At 43.5% G+C, this 23,482-nt stretch overlaps 1 long non-coding RNA gene across 1 annotated transcript in view; it reads right to left on the bottom strand.

The window, feature by feature from the left end:
- Window positions 1-23,482, bottom strand: part of LOC123755722 (uncharacterized) — a 64,285-nt gene that overhangs the window by 10,045 nt on the left and 30,758 nt on the right. The gene's annotated exons all lie outside the window — the stretch shown is intronic.

Below are 23,482 nucleotides of genomic sequence, written 5' to 3'. Positions count from 1 at the left end.
CGCACTCAGTGACTACCCCCACATCAATTCTTCTCGCGGATTTTCAGTGTTTTGTTGGATTTTTGGTGATTTGTCTATACAATTTGTTATTATATATCTCACCATGGGTCCCAAGAAAGCCAGTGGTAAGGATAAAGGCCAGAAAGCTCATGTGAGGATGACAATAGAGGAGAAACAAGAGATCATTCGGAAGCATGAGAACGGTACACGTGTTGTTGAACTTTGTAGGCAGTACAACAAAGCCACATCAACAATATGCACTATACTTAAGAAGAAAAATAAGATTATGGGTGCTAAAGTGGCAAAAGGAGTAAGAACATTAACGGCACAAAGACCACAAATACTTGAAGAAGTGGAAAAGTTGTTATTAATTTGGATACACGACAAGGAGTTGAGGGGTGATAGTGTTTCAGAGGCCATTATTTGTGAGAAAGCCAGGGTGTTGCACGAAGACCTTCTAAAGAATACCCCTGCAACGAGTGATGCAGATAAGAAAGAGTTTAAGGCAAGCAGGGGCTGGTTTGAAAAATTTAGAAAGAGAAGTGGTATCCATAGTGTTACAAGGCATGGGGTTATGTGATGTGATTATGGAAGGGGACTCCCCTTCCAAACAGTAACTCCTCTCCTCCTCCCCCCCCCTCCTCACCATCTTCCATACGCCTACAGCACTCGACAGCAAGGTAAGTAATAACTGGAACACAGTTTTGTAGGTTTATTTAGATGAATTAGGTAAATTAGGTATAAAAATTTAGTTTGATGTGGGTTTTTTGGGGTAGTCAGGAACGGATTAATTCATTTCCCTTTATTTCTTATGGGGAAATTAACTTCGGAATGCGAGTTTTCGGAAGGCGAGGCGTCTCCAGGAACGGATTAAACTCTTATTCTGAGGTATGCCTGTACCGTATATTCCGGCGTATAAGTTGACATCCGAAGCCTAAAAAATATTTCCAAAACCAGGGGTCCACTTGTCTGCCAAACATAAAATGTGAACCTTTACCACCGAGAGATAAACAAGTGAAACACCCAGCCTAACACTCGCTGTACACCACTTCCCATAACTTTCACAGCAGGGCATCATAATTATTTAGATAATTTCACTTGTGAAACTATTAAATTTTCTTGGCAAACTGGTGAAGGAGGGAGGGGAGGCAGAGGAGGGAAGCAGCCAGCCAGGCAGGAAGGGGGAGAGGCAGGCTGATTGCCATGCAAGGCAGGGCAAGTCGGTGGCCTGCAAGAGGGGGGTGGGCAGGCAGGTGGGCAGCCGCCCGGCCAGTCAGGCAGGGAAGGAACAAGGGAGGCAGGGCAGCACCTTCTATCCCCAGACCCCCACCCCCACCCACCAAACACTCTGGGTTGATAGGTAAGTACTGCACAATGCCAGTCAGCTGATGGTTGCTTCTTCATGCCAGGAGGGCTACACCAAGTCGTCAAATTTTTCTCAAATGGAAATGCATTCTATTTAAAATGTACCACAATCTTGAGCATTATAATTGCTCCAGTATATCTTGCTAATAAAACAGGCAAATTACAGTGCAGATAATGTGATAATTGACAATAACATTTCTCAGTTGACTCATTGCTTGGAAACATTCGACGAGCTTCCAACCTATTCACTGCTCAGTCTGCTAGCCTCGCTGTAGGCTGAATTCAGTATCATAGAATACAGTGGCACCTCAACATACGATTGCCCCTACTTATGATAATTTTGAGTTACGATATAAATTTCATCGAAAAATGCGACTCGACATCCGATATTTGTTGGTACACGTTCGGGTCGGCCGAGCGCGTGGTTCCCGGTCACGCGGTCCGACCTGCCTCAGTTTACTACAACTACCCGCTTAAGTGACGATCGCGCCTATAAGAAATTCCACTTTTGTGATGATTTTTTGCATTTTGAACATTAAAGTAATTATTATATAATACGCCATGAGTCCCAGGAAAGTCAGTGGTAAGGCTCAACATACGAGATCCAATGTAAAAATGACCATAGAGCAGAAACAAGAGATCATTCGTAATATGAAGATGGTGTGCAGGTAGGTGAACTGGCTAGGCAGTACAACAAATCTGTCAACGATATCCACCATACTAGCTAAGAAAAAGGACATTATGGGTGCTAAAGTGATGCATCATTACAGACAAATGTTAAAACGAAGGGAAAAACAAATGTCTCTTGACAAATTTGTAGTGAGACAAACAAGCACTGAACCACAACCAGGTCCTAGTGGTATTCAGGCAAAACGTAGGAGAGAGAGAGTACCCCAGAGAAAACATCACTGCCTGATGTGATAATGGAAGGGGACTCCCCTTCCAAACAGTAACAACTCTCCTCCTCCCCCATCACCATCTTCCATAAGCCATCAAGAGCCCTCCATAAAGGTAAGAGTAACTTTGGTACTGTATTGTAGTTAGAAAAAATTGTATTCAGTATAAAATGTATTTTTATGTTAATATTTTGGAGGGTGGGGAACGGATTAATTCAAATCCCTTTATTTCTTATGGAAAAATTTGCTTCGACTTCCGATATTTCGACTTCCGATCCGTCTCTGGGAACGGATTAGCATCGGAAGTCGAGGCCCCATTGTACATTATCTGTTTCATATCAGCAATTACATAGATACATGTAATTTTAATTATAGGATCATAACTAAGCTAATTATAGTTAATTATCATTAAGATTATATTACTTTAAGATTATTTAAGTCAGTATTAATTAACACTTTCTTAGATTCAACAGAGCAGAAGTTGTTGTTAAACACATATGGCAAAATCTTACTGAAGCGACCTTACGAGTCATAAATACTCATACTCCGCCCAAGTAAAACAGAAACAAGCAACACTTACTGGGCCAGCCAGAGGCTTAGGGCCCGCACAGAAATATCCCTGCAAAAAAAAAAAAAAGATTAACCTTGTAATTTTTTTGTCTTTATTAATTCCATTTTCTTATTGAACATTATTCTTGTCAATCTTTATTGATTCTATTTTTTTACTTGACTTCTGTATCTTCCTTGTCTAACTGCAGTGATCTTTATTTTACTTTTACTCGTTTCTATTATATGTGCATTTGCATTTTTTGGTTGTCTTTTTTGCTTTAGTTATTTTATATTTACAACAGATTTAGTATTTTACTGTTCTGTAATTGCTTGCCTTATTGTATCTTGACTCCATTGCATCTAATTGTAAGCTGATGTTGATCTTGATCTTGAACTAAATCTGCTGTCACAAATCTACAATAACCAGCATGTTGATCATTACTACTGCAGGTATTACACAGCAAACCTTACAAAAAATAAAAAACGCCAAAATAACACTTGCCTATTCAACCAAAATGTCATATCACTTGTTAAACATTTTTATGATATAAATGCACTACTCACAGCACTAGGTACTAAACTATCGTTCATTATTTTAACAGAAACCTGACTAAGTAAAGACTATACCCAACTCCACAACTTAACTGGTTATAAAGCCATTCACAACTGTAGATCTAATAAAAAAGGAGGTGGCACAGCTATATATTACCAAGATATCTTCATCTGCAGTGATAGTGATAGTCATTAGTGATGTCATTAGTGATTAGTGATGTCATTAGTGATAGAAACGACTACCGTGAATATACCTTTGCTCAGTTCTCGATTAAATTCCTTAAATCCTCCTTGACTATTGGAGCTATCTATAGATTTCCCAATACTGTACTAACATAGCTTCATTCTCAGATAACCAAAGGAATCTTATAAATACCAATCTTAACAAAAATCACATCATTCTAGGAGGTGACTACAATATTGACCTATGTCAACAAAATAGCCCTCAGGTCGACTATTTCCTAAACAGCATTAACTGTTATGCTAATCTCCATAATCACCAAGCCCACCTAAACTCCATAACCACCAAGCTACTACCCTGGATCACATATGGACTAACATAACAGCTCCCCTTTGCATCTGGTATAATCACTGACAGAACAACTGACCACTATTCTACCTTCCTCATAGCAAACATGACATAACACCACCAGATAACAAGAAACTTACCTTCAGGTTACACAGTGAAGCTGCAATAGGCAACCTCAGAAATGCACTTCGCAATATAAACTGGGAATCTGAATTCAATAATACACAGTATATAAATTCATTAGCTAACCTCTTCTTTTACAAAACTCTAAGCCTCTACAACACTCATTGTCCTCTCCTCACCAAGCAAGTAACTAGCAAAAGATTAAACAGTCCCTGGCTTACAAGTAGTATATTCAAAGCAATCAACAAGAAACATGAATATGGAAAAAACTTAGGATTGCTTAGTTACAAAGGAAGTAGTTAAGAGGTACTCATAAATGCTTACAGTATAATAAGAAAAGCAAAATTCTTATTATCAGAGTAGATTCAAAGAAGTAAAAGGCAACATGAAAATCATATGGAAAGCTATCTCTAACATCCTAGGAACTAAACAACATTCACATAACCAGATAAAACTTTCCAAGGATGGTTCTACACCTGCAACAGATTTAGAAACGGCAACTGAATTTAATAACTTCTTTTCATCGATTGGTGCTAACCTTGCCAGAAAAATCCCACAGACTTGGACACATGTTAACTTCTTTCAGGCAGCTATCCAAACTATCTTCTCCTTTCGCGAGTCAGCCCGTTGTTTTCATCACTCACTCACTAAAAACAAAAGCTGGGAACATTAGTGAAATATCATCTGTGATATACAATAGTGTCTCCCATGCCCTTGCGCCACCCATAACTCTGCCGTTGAACAAATCTCTAGTGTCATATCTTCCCTGATATTCTTAAAAAAGCACAAGTAACGCCAGTTCAAAAAGGAGGCAAGCCGGCAGACATAAACAACTTACAGACCACTATAAAATCTATCTATATTATCAAAAATATTTAAAAAATTATTTACAACACATCAAGGAAGGGCTCGGGTCAGCGCAAAGGCCCTGAACCCCAAAAAACCCAAAGAGGAAGCCGGCAATGCAGCAGCCGAAGTAAGACACCCGGGGGCCGAACCTAGCGATCACAAGAGAGGCGCAAGGAGCATCATCGAAGGAACCAGAACAGTCAATGAAGCCAAACCCGTCCTTATGGGTAGACCAACACTGTAAAATTCAGAGAAATGCACAAGCTCAAGCAACCTCCTCGTCATCCAGGAGCCCTCCAGAAACAGCAGAAGGCGGGACCGCAGCCACAGCAGAGCCTCTGGAGGGAGAGACAAGGAAGCCGTCCGAGAGTCCCACACAAGACCCAGCCAAGTCCGAACCTGGGAGCGGGACTCAGCCAAGTCCGAACCTGGGAGCGGGACCAGATGAGACTTCCTCCAGTTCAACAGGAATCTGAACCCGGCGAGCTGGGAAAGAACCAAATCCCTGGCGAGTAAACACGCAGAATGGTGGAAGCCCACACCAGCCAGTTGTCGAGGTAGGCCAGAACCCGAACCCTCTAAGAGACGCAGACGGGCCACCACAACCTGGGTAAGGCATGTGAACACAAGAGGTGCCAGATTCAAGCCAAACAGAAGGCAATGAAAGCGGTAAGCGTGACTCTCCACAACAAAACTGAGCCAGTCCCTGAACCCCAGATAAATCAGAATGTGTCAACTGTAACCACTCAATTATCCGGGATTCGAACATCCGGAAAACGCTTTTATACGGCCAAAATTGTGACCAGATAAAGTTCTCAATATTTGGCCAAAATAGCCATGGGAGCTGGATAAAAGCTGGTTTAGCCGGATAAAAAATCGGAGCCGGTTAACTTGCTGCCGATGTTACACTATCCGCACAGTCAGCCGGATAATCATTGAATTGTCCGGATATGAAAGCCATGGGGGGGTGTAACGGGGGGTTGGGGAAATAGCTCTATCTTGTCCATTATTCCACCCCCCAGTTATCTAACGAGGCCGGGGGAAACAGCTCTCTCTAGTCCGTTATCCCGCCCCCAGTTAGCTAACTATTCTAGAGCACTCCCAGAAATCCTAAGGCAACCTCTCTCGTTCAACACCTTGTAACCTAGGTATTTGACTACCTAGGTGCTAAGACTACAAGGCGCCGTAACTTGATCAGTTACCCGAAACTCTAGAGAGAACTCTAGAATACAGAATCATTGCCACAAACGTATAAGAGAAAACGAAAGGAAAGAAATGAATAGTGAAGTAATTAGTGGGGGTTTGGGGTGAGAGGTAGGGAGGTGGGAGGAGCGAGGAGGGTCATTAGTTGAAAGTGAGAGTTTAGAGAGGGGTGGAGGGAGAGGTGTAGATAGGTAGGAGAAGAGTAGATAGTAGAAGTAGAAGAGTAGATAGTAGAAGACGAAATGCTGCCACCATCCATTCATGATCATTACATACAAGACAAGGAATGGAACTTGTCTGTATCACAATATTCGCCAAAGATGTTATCAAGATATCATTATTAGTATGGTCCCATCTTTATCATGTACTCATTCTAAACCATGAAACCAGTAACCACAGAGGCTTTCTCACCTCAACTCAAAATCTCTAGGGAACAAAATAAAGTCCATTTAAATAATAAATTCAACAATTATATTTTTCATGATAAGTATCATAACTTAAGCAATCCAATTAAAATGTTAAAGATTAATATTCAAAGTGAGTCATCCTCCAAGAATCTGAGAACACTACAACTTGACTGCCCCTGATCATCACACAACACTTGTAAAACACGACCAAGTCACCTAAATGTTCACTCACCGAGGACTGAGTCTAAGTTGAATAGAGAGGGGGGGGGGGGGTCTGTAGCTTGACAGAGACTGTCTCGCCCCTGCCGGCCGACAGCCTCCCTGCTAGGGACGTCTTCTCTGCTCTGCTGGCTCGTCTGCTGTTCTCTTAACACTTTCGCGCTTTAGATTAGAGATAACTCGTCGCCGTTTTCTCTTACGATTCCTCATAACAGCTGAGTTTTCTCGTCCATCGAAAAAATATTTCTATAAATTCCATTTTTTAACCGAAATGGATGGGGATACTTTTGTTTTGTAGGGAATTTATTTGCAAATGTTTTGGTACCAGAATGAATATTATATCACATAAACTTCTATGAGTAAAAAAAAAAAATACACAAAGTATGTTTGGGGGTGTGGCGAGCGTGTGGCAGTGGGTTCCCTTTAGCCGTTGATATATCCAACACGTGGGAAATATTTGTATGTGTTATGTACATGTCTGTGTAGGGAATTTTACTGCGATCACTGTCATACAAATTATAAAATGTTTCAACATGTATAAACATGACAAACATCAAACGAACGAAAACAATGCGTTCATTTCTGCCGCGAACGCATACTGAGCGACGTGGTTCTATATTTGGCGCTTCTCTTACACATGCTTTGTACAAATGTTATACAGTTCATCTTATAGAAAATTTTATTGCGAACACATTGGTATAAAAAAGAAATACGTACATAGAAAAGTAGGGTCAGGAAACGTATAAACTTTCCAAGCATGATTTCCCCCCTGTGTTTTCGCCAGTGCGCTCGCGGCTAACTACTCTCCACTTCACACACTCTTGCGGGTGGGCAATTACCTATATTAAACATTCATATGCATATGTCCGTGTAGAGAATTTTATTGCGATTCCAATGATACCAAAATTAGCGATGTAGGACAACTGTAGGTTTCGCAACCATTAAGAGAGTGGAAACATTTTGTTGCTGTTTGGTGCTCTCGGCGAGTGATCTGCATATTTTTTTATTTGGTGTTGATACTCCTTATGCTTGGGCGGCATTTTATAGGTATGCTCTTATAGACAATTTCATTGCGAACACAGTGATACCAAATTTAAATACGTGCGCCTTCAATTATTGTCAGGACAGTCAAAAGAGTATACACTTTTCGGTTTTACCGCGTAGGCGCGCGAAGTGCCGAAAGCATCTGGGGTATTGTTTTTTTTTTGAGCGCCGAGAGCGCGAAAGTGTTAATCCTCTCGAATCGATAGCTCTCCGAGTATATATTGGGGACCCTAGTACTAACTCCGCCCACAAGTAGATAGCCTCCGGCCCTACCAAGCCACTCCTTAAACGTCGGCATGTTTGAAGGCTACCAGACTCCAATTAAAAGATTAGCGGAAGCAAGGTGAAATTCTCATGATCTGACCTCAGGTCACTTTGAGGTCATTAACGCTTTGAGGTGTGAGATCTCAGGCCGACAACCTGGCGCCTTTCTCAAATCCTTGTCTGTGACTCATGTACTATATATATTTTAAATAAACTTAACCCAAAACACTTTACAGTGTTACATCTCCCCTTCTCCCCGAAATAAAGTTTTTGCAACACTGCTAAAGCAGCTAGCTGTGTGCAACAACTTTATTAACGGAAAAAAAAAAAATACATCCTAGCTAAACAAATATACATCATCCTACTCTAAAATGAAATATGTAGACAGACGTCCATTGTCTCTGGCTGGGCGACGTCACTGCTTGGTCTTGTAGATAATCCTGTACCACATTTCTTCAACACAACTGCCTCCGTCGCTTCTCCGTCGTTAATGCACAACAACCCTTGGTCAACCAGAAAGCCGTTACTACTTGAACTGCGCACAGGACCGTGGAATTCGGTTGTCCCAGCTGATCTGTAATTGGCCCTACGTCAGTCACCATGAGAGACGTATATTGGGGTTCTTCACAGCTATGGGGACTACAAGTTTCGAGACCTTCATATAGTTGCCAACAGTAGAAATCCCATCCTACTCTTCTTCCTCCCTGTTGCTCCAGCAAGCCTCCTTCAGAGAGCTACTTCTGACAGCCACATCAAGTCCGCACGACACAGGAAGAATCACTCAACAGAGCAACATGCTTGCAGGAGGGGCGGCCAGTTAAGGCAAACGATCCTGTCTTGCAATTACGCTCCATGCAATGATGCTGACACCAGCAAGGGACACTAGGCATCGTGTCTCACTCAGCTTGTCTTATCTTCTTCTTCTTTCTTCTTTCTTCTCTCTTCTTTCTTCTCTCTTCTTTCTTCTCTCTTCTTTCTTCTCTCTTCTTTCTTCTCTCTTCCTCCTCCCATGGGTCTTTGACAAGTAGACCTGGGGTCCATTGGGGTCCGTCCGTCCTGGGGTCCATCCTGGGTAGACCGATGTTGGTGGGACAGACTGGAGTCGTTGTTGTTCCTCTTCCATCTTTACTGGGTCGTCTGGGGTCGTCTGCAGAACGACCTGGGGTCCACTGGGGGTCCGTCCGTCTTGGGGTCCACTGGGGTCCGTCCGTCCTGGGGTCCACTGGGTAGACCAATGTTGACCGACCGAGAGGGCTGCATCTTGGGGTCCCCCGGGGTGGTGGTGGTGGAGCCATGACCTCCAGGTAGTGGGCTGGTCGTGGTGGTGATAAACGCCCATGAGTGTGGTACACAGCAGCCGTCTCCCTCTTTTGTATGTGCACCTCGCCTCTCTTCTGGCTCCAACCTGTGAATGAACATAAAGGCGACAATACCGTGCTCCCAAAATGTTATGTGACCCTGTAGTTTGTATAGGGTTTACACAGTCAAATCATACCGCTCTCCTCCTGGCAACAACTACACTTAAATTTTAATAATCCAATTAACTCTGAATGATATTGACTTGGTGGAACATAAAACAGTAACAGAGTAAAGTTAGAGAAGAGAGAATAAGGTCATCACTACTTTTAACTTGTCACAAAAAAAAAAAATCAACACTAATAGACAAAACACTAGCCTAACTTAACTGTACCTTTCCTAATCTTTACATAATTATCCGTTACTCCCACCCTTAACCTACAGCCACCTACGTGACCCAGAGTGTTTCCCTAGCTTCTCCGCCGGTCAACAACTCCAAACTGTTGCCACCCCTGTGACCAGACTATCTAACGTCGAGCGTCCCCAACGTGAAGTCTACTGACATACTAAGCCTCCCCCTAGTATGCTGTACAATACCAGTACACCTCAGGTTATTGCATTCAAATGGAGTAAAACAGTCGATCGCAATAATCTGAGCAGAACCACCACTTAAAACTACTTAAGAACTACACCTGCCACTCCCCATTGACCTGGAGACCAGTGGTGGCTGGGTGTCCCCGTGGGACATGCGAGGTCACCTGTCACACTCAGCTGAGCTCCACTACCCACCAACCGCTAAGTTCCCAAATCACCAAATCTTATCACTTAACACAAAACACTACACTCGCAAGTTCTGGTGAACATTCCCTGAACTTCACAAAACACACCAAATCACTAAACACAACACCAGAGAATCACTATCTCCTAACCTGAAAAAAACTCGCTAAATCGCGAATATAAAACACCTGTCAAGATCTCCCTGATAGCGCCTGAGCGGCAAAAAGACACGTGGGACTGAACAATGTTAAATGAACCCCACCATAAACATTGTTCAACACCGCTGCCAACATTGTAACGGGGGGTTGGGGAAATAGCTCTATCTTGTCCATTATTCCACCCCCCAGTTATCTAACGAGGCCGGGGGAAACAGCTCTCTCTAGTCCGTTATCCCGCCCCCAGTTAGCTAACTATTCTAGAGCACTCCCAGAGATCCTAAGGCAACCTCTCTCGTTCAACACCTTGTAACCTAGGTATTTGACTACCTAGGTGCTAAGACTACAAGGCGCCGTAACTTGATCAGTTACCCGAAACTCTAGAGAGAACTCTAGAATACAGAATCATTGCCACAAACGTATAAGAGAAAACGAAAGGAAAGAAATGAAAAGTGAAGTAATTAGTGGGGGTTTGGGGTGAGAGGTAGGGAGGTGGGAGGAGCGAGGAGGGTCATTAGTTGAAAGTGAGAGTTTAGAGAGGGGTGGAGGGAGAGGTGTAGATAGGTAGGAGAAGAGTAGATAGTAGAAGTAGAAGAGTAGATAGTAGAAGACGAAATGCTGCCACCATCCATTCATGATCATTACATACAAGACAAGGAATGGAACTTGTCTGTATCACAATATTCGCCAAAGATGTTATCAAGATATCATTATTAGTATGGTCCCATCTTTATCATGTACTCATTCTAAACCATGAAACCAGTAACCACAGAGACTTTCTCACCTCAACTCAAAATCTCTAGGGAACAAAATAAAGTCCATTTAAATAATAAATTTAACAATTATATTTTTCATGATAAGTATCATAACTTAAGCAATCCAATTAAAATGTTAAAGATTAATATTCAAAGTGAGTCATCCTCCAAGAATCTGAGAACACTACAACTTGACTGCCCCTGATCATCACACAACACTTGTAAAACACGACCAAGTCACCTAAATGTTCACTCACCGAGGACTGAGTCTAAGTTGAATAGAGAGGGGGGGGGGGTCTGTAGCTTGACAGAGACTGTCTCGCCCCTGCCGGCCGACAGCCTCCCTGCTAGGGACGTCTTCTCTGCTCTGCTGGCTCGTCTGCTGTTCTCTTAATCCTCTCGAATCGATAGCTCTCCGAGTATATACTGGGGACCCTAGTACTAACTCCGCCCACAAGTAGATAGCCTCCGGCCCTACCAAGCCACTCCTTAAACGTCGGCATGTTTGAAGGCTACCAGACTCCAATTAAAAGATTAGCGGAAGCAAGGTGAAATTCTCATGATCTGACCTCAGGTCACTTTGAGGTCATTAACGCTTTGAGGTGTGAGATCTCAGGCCGACAACCTGGCGCCTTTCTCAAATCCTTGTCTGTGACTTATGTACTATATATATTTTAAATAAACTTAACCCAAAACACTTTACAGTGTTACAGGGGGGGGCCGAACCGTATTAATCCCGTCTGGCTGTGGCTCGAGGTGCATGGTGGAGGAGAGGGTGGGTGGGTGTGTGGTGTCGGGAGGGTGGGAGGGGAGCGTCAGGAGGGACCACCTGGGTACAGGAATTACCATTAATTTTAGAACAATTCATCATAGCCAAAAACAAATGAAATACTAGTAATTATGTAATAACAAATATATAAGTTTCCTAAAAACAATGTGCATAGGCGTAAGTTTTTTCAAATATTATTGTGAGTTTTTTCCTCCTGGTGGTCTACATAATGTGTTATAGCTGCCCCAAGTCGACCCGTCTAACACTGGTCAACCCATGTGCTCCCGTCCCTCATGATATACCACAGTGCCGCACCATTAGTGAAATATTTTGTTAAATAGCTTTTTTATTTTCATAGTAACTTTGAACATTTTTGGCGAAAACTATGTCTGGTAGCAGCATCAATCGTTCTGGAGGTGTTAAGAGGAAGAAGGTTGTCCTAACAATTAAAGACAAGTTACGTGTTTTACACCTCAACTAGTGAGGCGTCACAGGCAAGCCAAATGCCTTTTAACAAGTGAGGCGTCACAGGCAAGCCAAGCGCCTTCAACAAGTGAGGCGTAAGCAAGCGCCTTCAACATGTGAGGCCTCACAGGCAACCCAAATGCCTTCAACCAGTGAGGCTTCAGCAGCTGGCAGTCAAAACTAACTTTGCTTAATGAACTGTACAGTAATTTTAAGTGTTAATTTTAGTGCTGTGTTAGTATAGGTTACATAAATTATTAAGAATTCTTAACTTCAAGATGTGTGGCATCAATCAAGAAGACGAACACCAACAAGGTAAGGTGAGGTTTCTAGTTGAATATTTAATAATTATATTTGGCAAGGCAATTCAAATTATGTTGTTTGTTGTATAAAAATAGTTGGAAATGGTCACTTTTGGACTCGTAGGTGAAAAAGTACCAATATCAGGAACATGTGAATATCCAGCTGGGTGTCCTTCCCATATAGTCCGGATAATCGAGTGGAGACAACACCTCCCGGAGGTCAAAGGACAGCACCCAAGTGCCCGGCTCCAAAAGAAGCCTGATCTGGGACAGAAGTCATCCGAAAGGAGGGGGTAGTAGTCATCCGAAAGGACCTAGGGGTTCAGACGGGACAAGTCTAGAATGAACCGCAGGTCCATGCAGTACCGTTTCGGAACCAGAAACAGGTGAGAACCCACCTGAAAGAGGTTATCTTGAGGTTATCTTGAAATGATTTAGGGGCTTAGTGTCCCCGTGGCCCGGTCCTCAACCAGGCCTCCACCCCCAGGAAGCAGCCCGTGACAGCTGACTAACTCCAAGGTACCTATTTACTGCTAGGTAACAGGGGGCATCAGGGTGAAAGAAACTGCCCATTGTTTCTCGCCGGTGTCCGGGATTGAACCCGGGACCACAGATTCACGCGTACAGTGTTCTGTCCGCTCAGCCACCGGCTCCCATGACGTTGACGGAGAAGAACGTTTCGACCACGCCAAAGTGAACCCACTCCAAGATGACTCGACAGAGCGCAGGAGAAGAGGCCTGCCTCACCACTCCTGAACCCCTGAAGGAGGAGGGGCCACCTAACACCATTGCATGCTGCAAGAAATGACCCGAAAAGCCCACAAATCACGGGACCAGGTGTGAGCAAATAGTAAGCCCCCCTCCCATTGCTCCATCATTGGGACGAATTGTAAAAGGGTCAAAGCCCCTTACGAGAAGCAGATTTCCGAGCAGAGCGATCACCGCGCCAACAAGTCGTCATCGGTTCCGAAGGCTGTGCCGGGTCTGAAACTGGCACCACTGGTCTACCACAACAACATACCAGCGATACAAAGATGCGAGAAACAACTACACGGCAGTGAGGAGAGAGGTAGAAAGACATTTTGAAAAAGGGATTGCAGACAAATGTAAAACAGAACCAGGTCTATTCTATAAATTCATAAGCAACAAATTGCAGGTAAAGGATAATATTCAGATGTTGAAAATGGGAAATAGATTCACGGAAAATGAAAAGGAAATGTGTGAAGCATTAAACGAAAAGTTCCAAAGTGTGTTTGTACAAAATGAAATCTTCAGGGAACCAGACACAATAAGAATTCCAGAGAACAACATAGAGCGCACAGAGGTGTCTAGAGACGAAGTGGAAAAAATGCTCAAGGAGCTAAATAAGAACAAAGCGGTTGGTCCAGATGGAGTTTCACCATAGGTTCTGAGAGAATGTGTACCTGAGCTCAGCATTCCACTTCAACTGATTTTTCAGGCATCCCTGTTTACAGGAGTTGTAGCTGATGTGTGGAAAAAGGCTAACATAGTTCCAATCTACAAAAGTGGAAGCAGGGAAGACCCTCTTAATTATAGACCTGTATCATTGACAAGTATAATAGTCAAAATATTGGAAAAAATAATTAAAACTAAATGGGTAGAACACCTGGAGAGAAATGATATAATATCAGACAAACAGTATGGTTTTCGATCTGGAAGATTCTGTGTATCGAATTTACTCAGTTTCTATGATCGAGCAACAGAGATATTACAGGAAAGAGATGGTTGGGTTGACTGCATCTATCTAGACCTAAAAAAGGCTTTCGACAGAGTTCCACATAAGAGGTTGTTCTGGAAACTGGAAAATATTGGAGGGGTGACAGGTAAGCTTCTAACATGGATGAAAAATTTTCTGACTGATAGAAAAATGAGGGCAGTGTTCAGAGGCAATGTATCGGACTGGAGAAATGTCACAAGTGGAGTACCATAGGGTTCAGTTCTTGCACCAGTGATGTTTATTGTCTACATAAATGATCTACCAGTTGGTATACAGAATTATATGAACATGTTTGCTGATGATGCTAAGATAATAGGAAGGATAAGAAACTTAGATGATTGTCATGCCCTTCAAGATGACCTGGACAAAATAAGTACTGTATATGGAGCACCACTTAGGCAAATGGAATTTAATGTTAATAAATGCCATGTTATGGAATGTGGAAATGGAGAACATAGACCCCACACAACCTATATATTATGTGAGAAATCTTTAAAGAATTCTGATAAAGAAAGAGATCAAGGGGTGGTTCTAGATAGAAAACTATCACCTGAGGACCACATAAAGAATATTGTGCGAGGAGCCTATGCCACGCTTTCTAACTTCAGAATTGCCTTTAAATACATGGATGGCGATATACTAAAGAAATTGTTCACGATTTTTGTTAGGCCAAAGCTAGAATATGCAGCGGTTGTGTGGTGCCCATATCTTAAGAAGCACATCAACAAATTGGAAAAGGTGCAAAGACACGCTACGAAGTGGCTCCCAGAACTGAAGGGCAAGAGCTACGAGGAGAGGTTAGAGGCATTAAATATGCCAAAACTAGAAGATAGAAGAAAAAGAGGTGATATGATTACTACATACAAAATAGTAACAGGAATTGATAAAATCGATAGGGAAGATTTCCTGAGACTTGGAACTTTAAGAACAAGAGGTCATAGATTTAAACTAGCTAAACACAGATGCCGAAGAAATATAAGAAAATTCACTTTCGCAAACAGAGTGGTAGACGGTTGGAACAAGTTAGGTGAGAAGGTGGTGGAGGCCAAGACCGTCAGTAGTTTCAAAGCGTTATATGACAAAGAGTGCTGGGAAGACGGGACACCACGAGCGTAGCTCTCATCCTGTAGCTACACTTAGGTAATTACACAGGTAATTATAACGGGAGGAACCCCGAGCCCTGACACGACCCTTCTGGGAAGACCCCCCCCCCCCTTCCCCCGGAGAACTAACAAGTCAGACATAGTACGACAACTAGAAGAGGCCGCTTGCAGATACTGCACCACCGCAGACTGCAAACAACAAAGCACAAAAAAGCATAGAAAACCTAAGAGCCAGAGCCCACAGGAATTCCGCAGACTGAGCGAGCACCGCCTGCTGGCATGCGAAATGATTAACAAAGAACAGACACTGCCTCCGCAGTATCGGCGAAAACATCCTCAACAGAACAGCCAACGCCCGCACCACTGAGACCAGCACACAAGACTCAGGATCGACCCCGAGCACCTCCACGTCCTCCTCAAGCCAGTCCGAAGACAGCTCGAGAAGGAAAAAGAAATGCAAGACCAAAGCCAAATGGCCACAGGCGCGCAAGTCTTCCACAACCAGGGGCAGCCGAAAGGGAGGGAACTTCCACGTAAGCAGTACAACGCCGACTTCCTGAGGAAAGGCAGGGGCGAACAAACACACATTGAGGCGCTCAAACGTGCCCCCCTCCCCAGGTAAACTTGCACAGTACAACCATAAGGGCCTCTCGCTATTCAAGCATGCAGGACCGCCAGAACATATGTCACGCCCCCAACGAAAAGATAGGACTGTCTGCCAACCAGAACGACTCAGGAACCTTGTAATGCACCCCAGTAAAGAAAAGAAGAACTGAACTCAAAAGAAGCAGGATCCATTATCAAGGCATGATGCGGGACACCAAAAATCTCCGGAAAAAAGGAACGGAAGTACCCGGGGAAACCCGGACCCAAACCCAGACCCGGGAAGAGATTGATGCCATATCAAACTCAAGCAAGGATGGGGGTTAAGAACCCCCCCCTCCTGTAATAAGACTTACTCAGAGGTACCAAAACCCAAGCAGGGTCAAACGGGGCCCAAGCCCCCCCAAGTTAGCTCCTCCTCTGCCCCAGGAACCACCACATTAGGACCTGGGACTGAGCCGTCCTCCAAACCCTCCGCCTCAAAAGAAAAGGGAGAAGCCGCCGGAAAAGCTGGAATGAAGGGGGCCCACTGGTCAGACCCAGAAGCACCGGCTGGAGGAACAGGCTCGAATGCCTTCATTGCCACACCGGAAGGGGCAACCCCCGAAACTCTCCAAGACTCACCAGCAATTAAACCCCTATCCCAACTCTGAAACCCGTAGGCGCTTTGGAGCCGGAAGCAGGGGGAAGGGGGGAAGGAACAAGATGAACAGCAGCAGGGAAACGACCAAGGGGCGCGGATGAAACCAAAGTCAAGGTGACTAAAACCCAAAAGTCCGAGTCCCTATATCCAAAACTGGGCAGCCTTGGGGCATCCGGGTGAGCAACCCATAACATGCATATAACACCGAAGCTGCCTGCACCCAAATATCTTGATCAGTGAACTGGGTGAAGCAGAGTACAGCACATGCAAGGAATACCACTCGCAGGACTTCGGGACAAAGGTGGCACTGACTCAACAGGCAGCAATATGGAGAACAGGTGATTGTCACCCTCAGACAAAGTGACAGAGCAACCCACAAACTTGAGCTAAGCGAGATAAGACCCAGGGAGGACGCATCCATCGGACCACTGAGCCCCAGTGGGGTTTTCCAGGGTCTTTAGACGCTCAGCTAAGGGAAGCCCAAGCAAGGAAGGTACTGCTAACCGGTACCCCAAACTACCAAGCGAACTACTAAAAGCTGAACCCACAGGATGTGTATACACATAGGGACCTAGCGGAGGACCACTAAGAACACACAATAATAAGAGTCAACAAGACCAAGAGGCAGACCCTCCACCAGGCAGAAACAAAAAATTGAAGAAAAACCCTGTACAAGCACATCACCACCAGGCGGAACAGTCGGCTGCTGTATTAAGGTGAAAACAAGCTGCACAGTACCTTGCGCTCCTACCAGTGTGACGAAGCTACTTCCTACCCAGAGGCAAACAGGAGTGCATAAAACACCCCTGTTGACTCCAAGGGCAGGCAATCACCAAGCAGCAAAAGACCACGGCAGAGGTAGGTCCAAAGCAACTTGCGGAAGGGAACCCCAAGCCACAAGGGCAGTCCTTACAGGGCACCTAGGGAAGGTAACCCTAGGCACATACAGCCCGAGTACTTGTGAAATTACCGCTGGCTCGCACACCACAGGAACAGGACCATACCATAAGGCACAGCACTGGAAAATATTCGGAGCCAGAGTCGCACGACTGCCTGGTCTCACATCAGCTACAGAACTGAAAGTGTGGATAGCCGGTGCTGGGATCTGGGGCTCCGCCTTCCCCCTCCTGAGGAGGGAAGAGCTGCACAGGCAACGGCGCAGTGATGGTGGTGATGTCATGCTCGTTTTCTTGTCTTTTATTTGGGGGAGTTCTGTCCAACAGTTCCGCTTTCATTAGCAATAATTTAACCAGATAGGGCTTGTTTTTGGGACGCTTACCTTTCTGGGTGCCTGACCCGGTTTATGATAGACATAGAATGCTTCCAACCACACGGGGGTTTCTATAGGCCATTGCTCCTAATGCCACTCAAGAGGGGCCAGGTTCTGACTCATGGTCCCCGGAAGGCCTAAGAACTCCATGCACTTTGACTGATGCCAGGGTCTAATACATTCATATCAGCCCGGATAGCTCCGGGGAGCTAGGTAAGGGGCTCCCCCTTACCTAGAAAAACATCTTTAAATATAATGAAACACCAGTTTCTGGGTGAGCCCCAGAGGCTCCCAGAAGCTATCATCACTGATTAAGTGCCATACTACCTAGTGTCATCAGTTGCAGAGTTCTTTTGCCTAATGGAGACCACGAGCCAGAACCTGGTTCCTTCACAAAGACATAGGAAGCGATGGCTTTAGATCACTTTCCATTTTAGGATATCATCTTTGCCATCACCAAGGAAGGCACCCAGAAAGATAGGCGAATCAAAACAAAAAACTGCCTGGTTTAATCTAACAGATAATTTTAGGTAGGTAATTTCTAGCAAAATTTAAAAAATGTTAACAGATACATTGTAAGAAAATTTGACAAAGATTATCAGGTACATTAACCCTTAAATGGCACATAGCTATATACCATTTGACACCCACAGGCGCATACCAAAAAAAAAAAAAAAAAAATTATTTTTTCTTCCTAACCTGTTAATTTGTGTTCACTGATCACGGGAAAAATAATAAAAAAATCGTAAGTGGCATATATTGCCCACTATAGGGCGGGGAAGTGTGGCAAAAATCAGGCGCTGACTGAGCGGGCGTCCCAGGCGGTCTGTTAATCGCCAGCTGTCAGGCCGGAGTTTCCACAAAGAGATAATTACCTAATTATTTCAATGTCTCTGATTGATTTTTCGTAGTTTTTTTGCTGTAATATTATTCAATAGTGTGTAGTGTGATATATTTATATAATAAAATGAGTGAATCATCGCTATACTCAAAAATATGGTGTGCATATTGTTGATTCAATTATGTTCATCAAACAGTGAACAAATACTTTGTCGGTTATTACACTATATACACAGGTTATATATAAGTATCTGCATGTTTTGTTCACTATGACAAACCACTAAGTTGGTATGCTGAGTGGCAGTGGCAGGCAGTGACTGGCTGCCACTGGCTGCCACTCCCTCCCTCACCTCACCTGACTTGCCACCATTCTCCACCCAACATACTGTTTTTGCTTTTATATACAGACATTATATATAAGTATTTACATGTTTTGTTCACCATAACTGTACATCTAAGCTTGTATAGTGAGTAAAGGCACAGAGACGTAGCTACTCTCACAGTCAGCTGGTGGCGGCCGCCCTCAAGGCCAGACGCACTAATATTTCTCCTACAACAATACTGTTTGTGGTGTTATTACGCTACTATACACACATTATATATAAATATCTACCTGTATTATTCACCATACTTGTACAAGTAAACTGGTATGGTGCCCAAAGACCATCGTGGTCATCAGTAAACAACATGATAAGTCCTGCAGACGACGCTCCACCCTCACCAAAATGGCGGCTCTCAACCTCCTACTCTCGCTGTTATCTCACACTATACACACGTTACATATAAGTATCTACATTTGTGTTCACCATAGCGAACCACTAAGCTGGTATGGTGAGTGCAGTCAATAAAAGGTGGCCACACACACTCAAAAGACAACGCCACCATTTTTTTTTTTTTTTTTTTTTTTTTTTTTTTTTTTTTTTTTTTTTTTAAGATATATACAAGAGTTGTTACATTCTTGTATAGCCACTAGTACGCGTAGCGTTTCGGGCAGGTCCCTGGAATACGATCCCCTGCCGCGAAGAATCGTTTTTTCATCCAAGTACACATTTTACTGTTGCGTTAAACAGAGGCTACAGTTAAGGAATTGCGCCCAGTAAATCCTCCCCGGCCAGGATACGAACCCATGACAGCGCTCGCGGAACGCCAGGCGAGTGTCTTACCACTACACCACGGAGACTGTAATCCTCCCTCCCACAGCATTACTCCTCCCTTCATGGCGCACAGCGCCATATATCACCACAATCCTGCTATTATCAGAACCCTGGTCAGTTTTATCACAGTCAGGGGTCTTCTGTAATAATATCATCGCTACATAATAGCATGAACAAGTATAGTATGGCATTTTTAGGCGATGCTGTGGTCACAAGCTGAACAGCAGTGCTGTGAGCTCATGCTGCGTGCGTCAGGCTTGGTAGCTGACTCAATACTGAGGCCCCTAACACCCGGGAGTTTGGCCCACGATTTTTTTTAAAAATGGCGTCTGTTTACAAGAGCCCTGATGAAGGTGTGGTGAACCCCGTGTATCCGCAGGCCGTTTAAATCTTGCGTAGTACTCCAAAGCATCACATGATGCGATGCGCAATTTACTGCAAGTCGGCCAAAGCATCATATGATGCGATGCGCAATTGAAGGGTTAAAGTAAAATTTAAGGGTTATAAACAGGTACATTGTAGCATAATTTGAGGGTTATTTCAAGGTATAATGCAGTAAAATATGCATTCAATATAACACCATGATATAAGATGACAGCAATGATTACAATGGTGAGGTTGTATGGCTTAGGTACATATATTGGGGGGATTGCGTAGCACTAGATAGTGCGAGTTTAACCACTGTGATGCACCAAGTTCATTGTGACATTCCCCCTTTGGGAATAAAATCAAGTGTTCATAATTTTTTTTTTTATCTTTGTAAAATGATAAATTCCCTTCCCTGAACATGTACATGTAAAAAAAAAAAAAAAAAAAATTACACTTAACTTATTTTGGCTGTGGGGACGTGGAGAAGTGGGGGGGGGAAGGGAAGGCATCACGGGCTGGTCGTCTGTACGTGAAACTCCCAGAGGCGGTCACGTGAGCAATTCAAGCACCGCGAGTTGTCACAAATATATTTTCAATTATTTGTTCTATGTATTTCCAATGTAGTTTTATTTGTTTTTTATATTGTATATGATGCATTTTTGTGTCTTTTACAATATGTGTACAGTAGAGCATTCATAATGTTCCATGGAACTGAACTGTGTCAGTAACATGTGTCAGTAATGTATCCACAATAAATGTTTATTGTCACAATAATTCACTAAAATTACAATATGTACAGTTTCACACACTGTTTACACAGTGAAATTGTATTACACACTCAGAACAGTGGTACCTCAGAATACGAGTGTCTCTGTATACGTGTTTTTCGGAATACGAGCCGGATTTCCTCGGATAATGTGCCTCGGAAGGCGAGGGTTACCTCGGAACGCAAGTTTGTTGATACGAGTTCAGGCCGACCTTGTTCGTGGTGGTACGGCGATCGTCGCCCCTCCGCCCCTCAGTTTAGCAGTGCCTTGCACCCAGTGACCATCCCACGTCAATTCTTCACCCGGATTTTCAGTGTTTTGTTGGATTTTTGGTCATTTGACCATAAAAGTTGTTATTATATATCTCACCAAGGGTCCCAAGAAAACCAGTGGTAAGGATCAAGGCAAGAAAGCCCATGTGAGGATGACAATAGAGGAGAAACAAGAGATCATTCGGAAGCATGAAAATGGTACACGTGTTATTGAACTGTATAAGCAGTACAACAAAGCCACATCAACAATATACACTATACTTAAGAAGAAAAATGAGATTATGAGTGCTAAACTGGCACGAAACAAAGACTACAAATACTTGAAGAAGTGGAAAAGTTGTTATTAATTTGGATACATGACAAAGAATTAAGGGGTGATAGTGTTTTGGAGGCCATCATTTGAGAAAGCCAGGGTATTGCACAGAGACCTTGTAAAGAAAACCCCTGGAACGAGTGATGCAGATACGAAAGAGTTTAAGGCAAGCAGGGGCTGGTTTGAAAAATTTAGAAAAAGAAGTGGTATCCATAGTGTTGCGAGGCATGGAGAGGCAGCCAGCTCAGACAAACCAGCCGCTGAACGATTTATTGAAGAATTTAAAGAGTTTGCAGAGGCTGAGGGATACCTACCGCAACAAGTGTTTAATTGTGACGAAACAGGACTGTTTTGGAAAAGAATGCCAAAGAGGACATACATTACCAAGGAGAAAAAATCCTTGCCCGGACACAAGCCTATGAAAGATAGGTTTATGCTTGTGCTGTGTTCAAATGCAAGTGGCAATTTGAAAATTAAACCCTTGCTAGTGTATCATTCTGAAAATCCAAGGGTTTTCAAACAGTATAAAGTGCAGAAAACCCAAATGTGTGTGATGTGGAAGTCTAATAAAAAAGCATGGGTGACTTAGGCTTATTTTTTTGGAGTGGGTGAATGAAGTGCTGTACCTTACCATAGAAAAATATCTGCAGGAGAAAAATTTGCCACTCAAGGCCGTGCTTCTCCTCGACAACGCTCATGCTCATCCTCCAGGATTGGAAGATGAATTGATGCACAAATACAGTAAATTTCTCACAATAAAGTTCCTTCCTCCTAACACCACGCCTATGGACCAGAAAATCATAGCGAATTTTAAGAAACTTTATGAAAGGGCACTTTTCCGGAAATGTTTTGAAGTCACTGAAGTCACAAACCTCACTCTCAAAGAGTTCTGGAAACACCATTTTAACATTTGTAGTGCTTTAAAACTCATTGACAAAGCCTGGCAAGAAGTGACTCAAAGAACCCCGATCTCTGGCTGGAGAAAACTGTGGCCTGAATGTGTGAAAGAACTAGACTTTGAGGGGTTTGAGCCTTTAAATGATGAGCCTATTGTTGAGGAAATTGTTACTCTGGGCTGGCAAATGGGCTTGGAATTGGATGGTGATGATGTGGAGGAGTTGGTGGAAGAACACAACTAAGAACTGACCACCGAAGAACTCCAAGCCCTTCAACAGGAGCAGGAAGACAACGCAGCTGATGATTCTACAGTGGAGGAGGATGAGGCAGTAGCGAATGTCCCTTCTGCAGAAATTAGGAAGGTGTGTCAGATGTGGGAAGAGATTTAAACTTTTATTGAAAAGACTCACCCAGAGAAAGTTGTAGTAGGCCGTTGCCTTAATCTTTTCAATGACAATGAGATGCCGTACTACAGAGAGAGCTTGCGAAGAAAAAAGGGAAAAACAAGCTTCCATGGACAGATTTGTTGTGAGAAAATCGAGCAGTGAGCCACAACCAGGGCCTAGTGGTACTCAGGCAAAACGTGCCATGGAGTGCACACCAGAAAGGTCCTCACTGCCTGATGTGAAAATGGAAGGGGACTCCCCTTCCAAACAGTAACACCTCTCCTCCTCCCCCCTCCTCACCATCTTCCATACGCCTACAGCATTCAACAACAAGGGTAAGTAATAACTTGAACATAGTTTTGTAGGTATATTTAGATGAATTAGGTATAAAAATTTAGTTTGATGTGGGGTTTTTGGGGTAGTCAGGAATGGATTAATTCATTTCCCATTATTTCTTATGGGGAAATTAGCTTCGGAATACGAGTTTTCGGAATACGAGCTGTCTCCCGGAACGGATTAAACACTTAAACCGAGGTACCACTGTACTTCGGAAGTAAGTGATAATCAATGAAGCAGTCCATGGTACACAGCGCGACTTCGCTCTTGTT

This window comes from Procambarus clarkii, chromosome 55, assembly GCF_040958095.1.
Source record: "Procambarus clarkii isolate CNS0578487 chromosome 55, FALCON_Pclarkii_2.0, whole genome shotgun sequence".
Classification (NCBI taxonomy): Eukaryota; Metazoa; Arthropoda; class Malacostraca; order Decapoda; family Cambaridae; genus Procambarus; species Procambarus clarkii.
The sequence above is the reverse complement of the archived record's forward strand: the minus strand, read 5'-3'. Positions and strand labels throughout refer to the sequence as shown.